This window comes from Lathyrus oleraceus, chromosome 7 (assembly GCF_024323335.1).
Source record: "Lathyrus oleraceus cultivar Zhongwan6 chromosome 7, CAAS_Psat_ZW6_1.0, whole genome shotgun sequence".
In the NCBI taxonomy this organism is placed as follows: domain Eukaryota; kingdom Viridiplantae; phylum Streptophyta; class Magnoliopsida; order Fabales; family Fabaceae; genus Lathyrus; species Lathyrus oleraceus.
The window spans coordinates 9,265,131-9,275,923 of NC_066585.1; the positions used below are offsets into that span (position 1 = coordinate 9,265,131).

The 10,793-nt window shown below is 35.3% G+C and overlaps 1 pseudogene; it reads left to right on the forward strand.

Annotated features, from left to right (window-relative positions):
- The first annotated feature begins 3,845 nt into the window (after positions 1 to 3,845).
- On the forward strand, positions 3,846 to 5,159 carry LOC127101704 (argininosuccinate lyase, chloroplastic-like; annotated as a pseudogene).
- Positions 5,160 to 10,793: the final 5,634 nt, after the last annotated feature.

The window sequence follows — 10,793 nt, forward strand, 5'->3', positions numbered from 1 at the left end:
CAATCATGCTATATCCGAAGCGGCCTCATTTTTTAGAAAAGAAAAACGGTATATATATATATATATATATATATATATATATATATATATATATATATATATATATATATATATATATATATATATATATATATATATATATATATATATATATATATATATATATATATATATATATATATATATATATATATATCTATATATATATATATATATATATATATATATATATATATATATGTTGATAAAAGTGAAACAGTTTCATTTTTTTTTTTAGATTCACCATCTTAATTCTTATTGAATTTATTCATAATTTTTGAAAATGATTAATATTTAACATATAAATAAAATTATAACTTTTGAAAAATGATTAAAATAATAAATGTACTTCATCATTTCTTTGTTATAACCAAATTTCGACTTTTAGAATCATTGAATAACTATTGTATCTGATTCATATTTATTTCATATATATAGTTTTATATTCAACATCTTAAGTCTAAAGATTTTCTTTTTACAATCATGTGATATAAATAATTTTTATGTTGTACCTTTTAAATTTTAAAATTATTTATATATTATAAATGAAATCTTAACTTTTTAAAAATTCATAAAATAATAAATGTATTATATCTATTTTTTATTATAATCAAGTTTTGAATTTTTATATTTATATAACAACCAATGTCTTATTAAATATACTCTTTATTATACAATATATTTAAAAATATTACATTAATACTTAAATCTTTGCCCTATAAGGATTTTTTTTAAAATAACCAACTTTTTCAAAAAAATACGAAAATAACCATGTTTTCAAAAAAATACCAAAATAACCAACTTTGGGAGAGGATGCGTCGTGTGGATTGGCGCGTCCACACACCTTTAAGCGAAGCGCAATCACACACTCGCATTGATGGACTGAACAGAGTCGCCACCGAACTTTATTTATTCCTAAAAAGGAAAGGGGAAATATCGATAAAACCCAAGAATAAAACGACAATGATTATTGGTCGTCGCAACCAAATCAGGGTTCAGGAGTCGGTTACGCAAGGGGAAGGTATTAGCACCCCTCACGTCCGTTGTATTCAACGGGAACCGTTTAGTTAGTTTCGTTTTGAATGTTAGCTTATGTTAGTCTTCTCAAGTTATTATGGGGGAGAGAAAGAATAGAAGAGGGAAGAAATGTTTTTAGATTTTTCGACGAAGGACTAAACCTAAGTTTTTTATTAGTGGGTCTGACAAGATTTATAAATCCTGCTCCTACGTATCTCAAAAGAGAAATCAAGGCTTACGTAGTTCTGGGTAGAAAAATGTTTGTTTGTTGGTCGATTTTAGCGAAAGCTATGCTGTATTAATCGATGAAAACATTGTTTTACCCAAAACAGATGAGGAGTGAACGCATACCACACATCGAACGGATTTATAAATCTACATTCGGAAAAGCGTCACTTATCTCGACTCAACAATCGTGGCCGAAACATTGTTTTGCATCACCTTAAGACAATATGTCTTTCGTTTATGAAAAAGGTTTTTGATTAATCACATGGCGGCGAGAAAGAGTTTGATCGGTTGGATGTATTTTTAGTGATGACGAGAACTTGGATGAGCGAGATATCCATCTCGAATCCTAGTCTCAGGAGTGCACGGTATACACCATGTTCCACTTCCATCTTTATTGAAAAAAATGTTTAATAAAGATTAGGTATTTTTAGGTTTGATTGAGAAAGGGTTTGAAGAAACCGCATTGACAATTTTAGACGATAGCGAGAGTTAAGATAGGCAAGGCATCCACCTTGAATCTTAATCTCAGGAGTGCACGGTATACACCATGTTCCATTTCCATCTTTATTGAAAAAGTGTTAAGGTAGGAATGAAGTATATTTTTTGAATTTTGAAAGACGAATATTTGATGAGAACGAGACATGAGCCTCGGGATCAATCACTCGGGGTTCCACTGGAATGCTAGATTCCAATGGTCCTTTTTCATTCGAATTATTTAAGAAAATTATTTAATGGACAACGAACACTTGATAAGAATCAAATGTTCAAAGGGTTACGCCAGAATGCTTGATCCAACGGCCCTTATTTTGTCAAAGTTAATTATCAAGCGTTTTAAGAATGAAAGGGAGGAATGAACGGTTAATCCAAAACAAGGGGCTCAAGACTGATTATTCGAGGGTTCCCACCGGAATGCAAGATTCAGATGGTCCTCTTCTTTCAGGTTTTTAAAAAAGGGAATTTAATCGGGTTGTAAAGATAGTTTAAAAATAAAATAAAATTATAGGGATAAAATTAATTTTACAATTTTATATATATATATCGAATTAATTATATATATATATATATATATATATATATATATATATATATATATATATATATATATATATATATATATATATATATATATATATATATGATCGAATTCCCACCAGAATGCTAGATTCTAATGGGAGGAAATGAAATTAAATGTCGAAACTATGGAAAGTTAGTGAAATTTAAATTGAAAAATTTAGTGAATTTGAAAGTGATTATTTATATGTGTAAAGGTATGAACATGGATACCAATAACCTAATTAAATTAACTAACACGCAAAAATCGACTAACCGAATAAAACCCAATATCGGAAAGTCAACCATTAATTAAATCTAAAAGGTAAACATTTAAAAATCTAAACAACTAAATAACGATTAAATTAAATTGATAAAAATATAAAAGTAAAATAAATAGCAAGAAATTATAAAAATTTAAATGAAATAGTAAGCATAAAAATAAAAATATGGAGATATGCTACTCCCAAGTATCGAACCCATCCCACTAAAGAAAGTGAAACTACTCTCTCTCCATTAGGACACTTATGGTCAACTATTATCTTAATGATAACTTGAATATATGAACAGGGATAGCTAAAGGTAGTTTAGAATACAAATGAATTAAAATGAGATGGGCTACTGTTAATGGACCACTAATTAAAATTATGGAGGAATATAAAACGTAACCCTAGCCGCCTGGCTGTTGGGTTGAGATAACCATACATTAGTACCATTAACTCCAGCAGACAATAGTTAATGGAAAATTGCAAAAAAAAATTAAACGGTCATTTAATTTTTTAAAGAGATTTTAAATGCTCTTAAAATAAATAAAAAGAAAATGAACTGGGAACATGAAACAAATCCAAAGGATCCGTTCGTCTTCCTCACGAAGACAAACCTCTTCCTCTCTCAATCTCTCCTAAAGCAAACACCTTTCCAACTCTTAATCTCTCGTCGTCTCTCAATCGCTCATCTCCTCAAACTTTTGCACCTACCTCACAATACCCTACTCTCACCCTAAAATTCACAAATCCATGGCTCTCAAAGAAAATCAAATAATAATGCTCACCTTCGGCGGTGGTTTCCAAGAACTCCCACGACAGCTTTTCGGTGGAGAATGTTGGTTTTTCGCTACAGCTCCCTCTCCTCTCCTGGATTTTTCGCCGTCTCCAAGATTAGGCTTTTTCGTTTGGAAAAGTTTAGGGTTTCTTTCGCCTCCAAGATTTAGGGTTTTCGTCGTGGTTTTTGCCTCTCCCTACAGTATTCGCTTTGCTCCTTTTTATACTCAACAACTTAGGGTTCTGAGCTAGCTTATGGAGATCCAAAAGGGCATCTCCTGGAAGTACTTTAAGGCGCTCAGATTTTGGTCTGCCTTATTTGACGTTAATTCGGAAACGGTAATACAAACCTACACTTTCTTCTTCTAACTTTGTCTCAATTCCATTTTGGGCTGTTTGTTAACTTTTACCGTCTTACCGAGTTGATGTATTTTTTACTGCAGTGAATTTCCGCTACACATTTGAAAAAAAATGGAAGGTGTGTTGCTGAACTAATGGAATGGGATCGTGTTTGATTTGTTGTTGTTGATACTTGCAGCTTAACGTTTCAGATGAAGATATTAATCCATACTTTCCAAAATGCTGAAAGGCAACATAATATTACCATTGATGGAGTAGGAATCTCTTATCTTTACGTTGTAACAAAAATTGTTTCAAGTGAATTTCTTCATTGGTAGCAGCGACCACTCCACTGGGACAAAAGCTTATAAAGTTAATTGCGTAGGTTAGAGTCAAATCCTAACATCATTGTTGACTTGTTGTAAAAAGGTTCATACTTTCTGGTTCATTTATTCATTTGTGGAGTAAGCAGTTTGGATTTGGGGAATAGTTCTTTAGCTCATTTGTTTTTATCGATCCTTTTTGCTATTGCAGATTGAACGTGATGCTGGTCGTTTGATTGATTGTAGAGCTAGGATGAAATTCAGTCCTTTAGGGGCTTGTGCACTGGCCGGTACAGGGCTCCCCATTGACCGGTTCATGACATCAGATGCATTGGGATTTACAGCTCCGATGAGGAATAGGTATCTTACTTTTTACTTGCTTGAAATCAATCCATTTAGTTGTACTTGACATATGATTAATGTTAACTATGTGAATGTTCAAATGCAACCTTTTTACCTAAATAACTGACTATATTGTTATATTGAATAGTATTGATGCAGTTTCTGACCGAGATTTTCTACTGGAGTTTCTTTCTGCTAATGCCATCACAGCAGTGCATCTTTCTCGATTGGGTGAAGAATAGGTATTGTTGGCTTCAGAAGAATTTGGATTTATCACTCCAAGCGACCCTGTTTCAACAGGAAGCAGCATAATGCCTCAGAAAAAGAATCCAGACCCAATGGAACTTGTTCGTGGTAAGTCTGGCAGAGTCATAGGGGGTTTGGTCACTCTTCTAACAGCGTGCAAAGGACTTCCACATGCTTACAATCGCGATTTGCAGGTAGTTAGATAATCAAAGTATATTTTATGGCTGTGCATGTTTTATGTTATGTTATTGCATTCGTTTGTTTTGTCTAAGCACTATTTATTTGAGATTCATTAAAGAAAGTTGCTTTCTGTTGTAAGTAGGAAGACGAAGAACCAGTGTTTGACAGTGTTAGAGCTATTTTGGGAATGCTTGAAGTCTCAGCAGAATTTGCAATGAACATTACTTTCAATCGGGAAAGAATACAAAAGTCTTTACCTGCTGGTTTTCCTGGTGCAACAACACTTGCTGACTATCTTGTTAAGAAGGTAAGCCACATTAATTTAGCCTTCTCTCAATAAGCATCCCATCTCGAACTTCGTCCCATAGAGTAACTTTTGGTGCTTGAGCGTTGTTGTTGACTGCCTGTGATATTGTTGGATTGAATTTGGAAGAATTCTGCTAGTAGCTTTTATGCAGATACACACCTGTTATGGATGTATAGGCTGCAATATGATGGTTATGACATGAATTTGATCTTAATCAAAATGCACACTTGATATGAAGTGAGGCTGCTAGGTGAATGTTAACTGATTTGACCATGCTGTTAATGCCTGCCTGTAGGTTACTTGGATCACCAATTCAGTAGCATAGCTTAGATTATCAGTTTAGTGTAGACATTAGCATAATTTTGCTTGGTTTGTTTGCTGCTGCTATGCTATGTACAACATGCATGTTTTTCTGTTATGAAAATTTTGCAGGTTAAGGTTGGTTTAAGATGGTCGCACGTGGAGGACGTGTTTGGTGGTTTGAAAATGAACGGTTATTGCAGGATGATATCGCGCCACATTGAGTTTTAACCGGGGTCTCTAAGCACCATGGTTAGTTCAGAAATTTAACCGTTTTGAAATGGTTTCGGTGGGTGTGTGGTCTCAGGTGAAGCATCCTTAAAATCCCTAAAGTCATAATCTAAATCATCAATGTGATCCAAACCGGAGCTTGATAATTCGGAGGGAGTCACGTATCAAAATGATGAATGAGGGTGAGAGATGAATTTATAAAGTTGGGGATGGTTAACCGAATCGGGCAGTTGTTAGTGAAATTGAAGTGGAAATCAGTTAAATGTTAGCTGGCTGTTTAAACTGGGAGCTAGTTAGGTTGTATCCCTACTGAGTTAATTGGGAAAAATGTTGTTATGTTAGTAATTAGTTTAATAGAATTCTATTATTATGAAATTTGTGTGAATTAGTGTTATGCTATTAAGAATGAAATTAGTTCAGTTATAAGCTAGTGTTAATGTTAAGTCTCATTACATTGTCTTACTTGAACTGTTAGTGCAGAATTTCTTATTAATTGGAAATTTTTGTTCAACTGTGAGGAATTATTCTTACTGTTATGTTTATTAAGCTCTGCAGGTTAGTAGGTGTTTGTAACACCTCAAAATTTGCCCTCCTCTCTTGGGACTAGCTTAACATATTGCATTGCATTTTTTAGGTCATTAGGCATTGCATATTGCATATCATGTGGTTACATTGTGCAAGTCATCCTCATAAGTCTTGATCAGGAGATGAAGAGGTCATGATGCAAGCTAGGGTTTCGTGGACTGATCATTAATCATCTGAGGATTGGGCTACAAATTAGGGTTTTATGATTCTCAAGGAGATTGGTCTTGATCTTGGTTGCAATAATACATCATCATCATCATGGTCTTGTTATCATCCAGAGGATTCAAGAGATTGATCATATACCTTGAGATTAGGGTTTTGACCACTGGTCAACCCTAATCATCTGCATTGGGCCAATCAGGGCATGGCAAGGAGATGGGGTCTACAATGGATATGGGGATCATCATGTGATTATATTGAGTTTATGGAAGCTAGGGTTTCATCATTGAGCCATTTCATCAGGAGTTTGGGGCTCAACTTGATCAGTGCATTGCCAAATTCATCTATCAGTTGAAAAAGTCAACTGTGGTCAACTGTGCTTGATTTTATGGATTTGGAGGTGGGAGAGAGTTGGATACACTTCATTCATGTCTAAACAAGTTTCATTTGATATTTCAAACATCAAGAATGAAGAAAATAAAATCAGGAGAAAAGTTGCCAAAAATGGAAAGTGACTTGTAATGGAAGTTTCCAAAAATGGAAAGTTTTTCACCACAAAATTACATGTCCAAAAAGGCTTCAAATGAAATTTTGTTCAACATGAAAGTTGTAGATCTTGCTCTCACCTTTCCAAAAAGTCCAAGAACTTGAATTTCTCATGTATGGTTGACAAGATATGATCCAATCATTTTCCAAAAATGCCTAAATTCAAAGTGGCATAACTTTCACATGGAATGGCCAAAATGGATGATCTTTCTTTGAGCAAACCCCATTTCACATGTACTTTCATGATGCATAATCAAAATTCATCAAAAATGGTCAAGGCAAAAAGTCATTTTTCAAGTGGTTTCTTTTGAATTTTTGGTGTGAGATAGTGAAATTGAGATTTACAAGGCCTATGCACATGAAACCACTTCCAACACACTCCAAATAGCAAATATGACTTGTGTGAGCTGTTATCTTACTGTTACATTGCCAATTCACAAAGGTCATTTTGGAGATTTCACTTAAAACCACATTAACACTAATTCATCCAATTTTGTTAATTATGATTAAGAGATGGATTAAGAAGTTGGTATAAAGCCTTAACTGTAACATAATTGGTAATCACAATCACATTCTCCAAGATTGCAACAAACTTTTTCATCAAATTCTCTCAAATTCTCCAAAATCTACACATACATTTTTCAACATTTTTTCACCAATTCTTCATCAATTTGGATGATTCTTGTTGGATTCACTCTCCATAAACCTTGAGGAAGAACTGTTTGGATCGAAATCTTGGCAAAACTTCAAGAATCACGACTGTCCAAAGCAAGGTCATCAATGGCAAAGTGAAGATTCAAGCATTGGGAGCATCATCGAGTTAAGCTAGCTTCTCCATTCACCTTCCTCATCAACAATCTCCATCTGTTTCACCTTTGCACACGTGGAAACATCAAGATCAACAGCTGCTTCATCCATAAGGTATTTTTTCGAATACCTTAATTGAGTAAACTATCATATGGCTTGTGAAGATCTTTCAACGTAGAGTAACATGATGCTTGTGGTTTGTGATTTGGTTGAGTGTAGTGTGAGAAATCGTGCTTTGAAGTTTTGGTGTGCAAACTTAAATCGTTCGATCCCGTTGCTATGCTTAGAGTTAGGTTAAATTGATTACATATCCTTGATCCTTGTTGAAGGACGGTTCTAATGATATAGAGTTTGTAGATTTTGGTTGAGATTTGATGTTCATCATTTTCTGGAATTTCTGGAAGTGTTCTTGTTCAAGAACACTATGAAACACGCGTTTGATCTTCCAATTTCGTGGCCTTGTTTGAACTTCTGTTTCCCGCTACCTCCAGCCTCTCACAGCGTGCCAACGCATTAATGAGAAGCGACGCCGTTTTGGTCGCGTGGCTCAATATTACAGAAATGCCATTTTCAGCATTATTTCTTATTTCATTTCATTTCTTTTTTCATTTTATTACATTTTGATTACATGAACTTCAAAAATTCACAAATCACTCATTTTTTGTCCAATTTTTGTGAGGTTTTTTTCACCATGCTCCTTGTAATGTGTAGAATTTAATGGTGATTTTTGTGATTTTTGTGCACATGTGGAAAATTAATTTGTCTAGAGATTGATTGAATGTGTCACATTTGTACATGTCTTTCCATATCTTTCATAAAATGATTATGCTTTCAAAGAAATGGATGAAATTTTTTGTGCATATGCTGGACACTTTGATGGTGATTTTGATGTAGAGTTTGTGGTTTTTGGATGCCTGGTTGTTGAGATATGAATTTTTGAATAGAGGTGTGACAATTTGTGTCACACCAAGCTTGATGAACTTCATGATTTTATTTTATGTGCTTAGGGATGTTGAATTGAGCCAATTTTTTGCATGTATTAGAATATGTATGATGAGATGGCATGTGATTTTTTCTGTAATTTTTTATGGCATTTCCTAATTGATTGAGATTTTTCCCTCTGTTTGGTCATTTTGTTGGTTGTTTGTGACACATGTTGGCATTTTATTTGTGAAATTCTGATCATTGATTGAATGAGTTTGAAATTTGGTATGAGCATTGTAGACACATTATAGGTCATTGTGGTTTTGATCCCATTCATTTATCATGTATTTTCACTGATTTATGATTTTTGGAAGTTGATGTTTGTTTGGATACCATGTGTTGGCTTGCTTGAACTTGTCAGAACTTTATGAATTTAATTTCCATACTTCCATTGATCCAAATGAGCTGAAATTTGATATGCTATTCATTGGATATGTTCTATTTAGACTTGAATTTTTGTGGAATTAATTGAATTGTTTTGATATGGATTTGATTGAGATCTTTCTGTTTGGTCTTTTGAAGTTGCAAATTGCATGTTTGATACTATTTTGTGCATGAAATGATAATGGTGAATGGTATGAGCATGGGACCAATTGCATTTGCTTCTAAATTGTTTGAATGTGATTTTGGATAATTTTCACTTGCTGTTTTGATTTTTTCATCTCCTTTGGACCCTAGGCTTGGCCTAGTGGTCTTGTTTCTCACTTTTGAATTGTGTTTCAGGTTGAGATGCTAATGCCTTAAGGAGAAAAATGCAAGTTGATTGAATTGAGTTTGGTTGCTTGTTGTGAACTAACTTGTGTGTTTTGTAGGATGCTTGGCTCAATTGAGTTGATTGTGCTTTGCACATTGCATTGGTTGACTGTATATATTAACTGCTTGACTTTTGCTGTTTGTTTTGACTGTGTGACTTGAATACTGACTGTGCTTGATTGATTCCAGGTACCATAGTCGCTTTAGTTCTTTAAGAACTTGCTGTGCTGCTGCTTGTTGTATAAACCAGTTGAGGTAGACTCTCTTGTCTCCATGTAGTCTGGAAGACCTGGCTTGTTATTTAGCCAGGCAACTGTCTGAAGTCCTCCTTAAGAGGCGATGTTTGTGATTGTTTACTTTTGTCCCCAAGCAGGTAAAGACCTCTATGAGGCAATTGGCGGAACCCAAGGGATATGCAATCTATCCCCCGCTATTCTGTTGAGTCGTCCCTCTGCTCACACCACTGTGTTGATGCATTGGGACACTAACCCAAGATCTTGTACATTTGTACAGTCGAGTCAGAGTCACGAGTGTAGAAGGGTTCCTCCATTCTGGACCCACACTCCTTTGTCTGAAGCTCTCCCTGGTCAGGGATAAGAGCTGTGAAGTCTCATCTTCACTCACCTCTCATCTGCTTCACCCTGACTCTCAATGTCAGGGTTAAGAGCGAATACTACCATGTACAGTTGACTTGCCTCGGCAGTCCACCATTGTTTGAGCCTCACTTGACTGGATATAGTGTGTGCTATGTGAATGTTTGCTGTATTTTGATTGATGCTTGCATGCTTGTTTTTCCTGGTTAGGATTAGCTTGCTGTGGTGCAAGTAAGTAGAAACCATAACATAGGGCAATGATGCATGATAACACTAGGCTCGAGTACAGCTCCCTAGTAGTGTGTCTCCCCTTGGTTTCTGGCTAGAATTTCTTTCCCGTTCAGGGGAACTACGTCGCCCTGATCCTCATACCAGATGAGGTACGTAGGCAGGAGACCGTGCGAGGTCTCTCCGGGCACCTTTTTTTCTTTTTTGTGTGTGTTTGCTTGTTGTTGTTTGTTCCCTCTTGTGTGTCAGGATATGGATGTAAGCCCAGCGATTGGCTGTCCGTATCCTGATTGTGTTTGTTTGGTTCGGAAGCCGATGTAAGTCCAGCGATTGGCGTTCGGGTTCCAAGTTTGCCTGTGTTTGTGTGTGTCTTGTTTGGCGTGCGTGAGCCGAACTACGGCAGCTCTGATTCTCGTTCCAGACGAGATACGTAGGCATAGGATGCGATATCCTAGCGAGCCCCCTCCTCTTAACCCCACCTGTGTTGTCTTCGGTG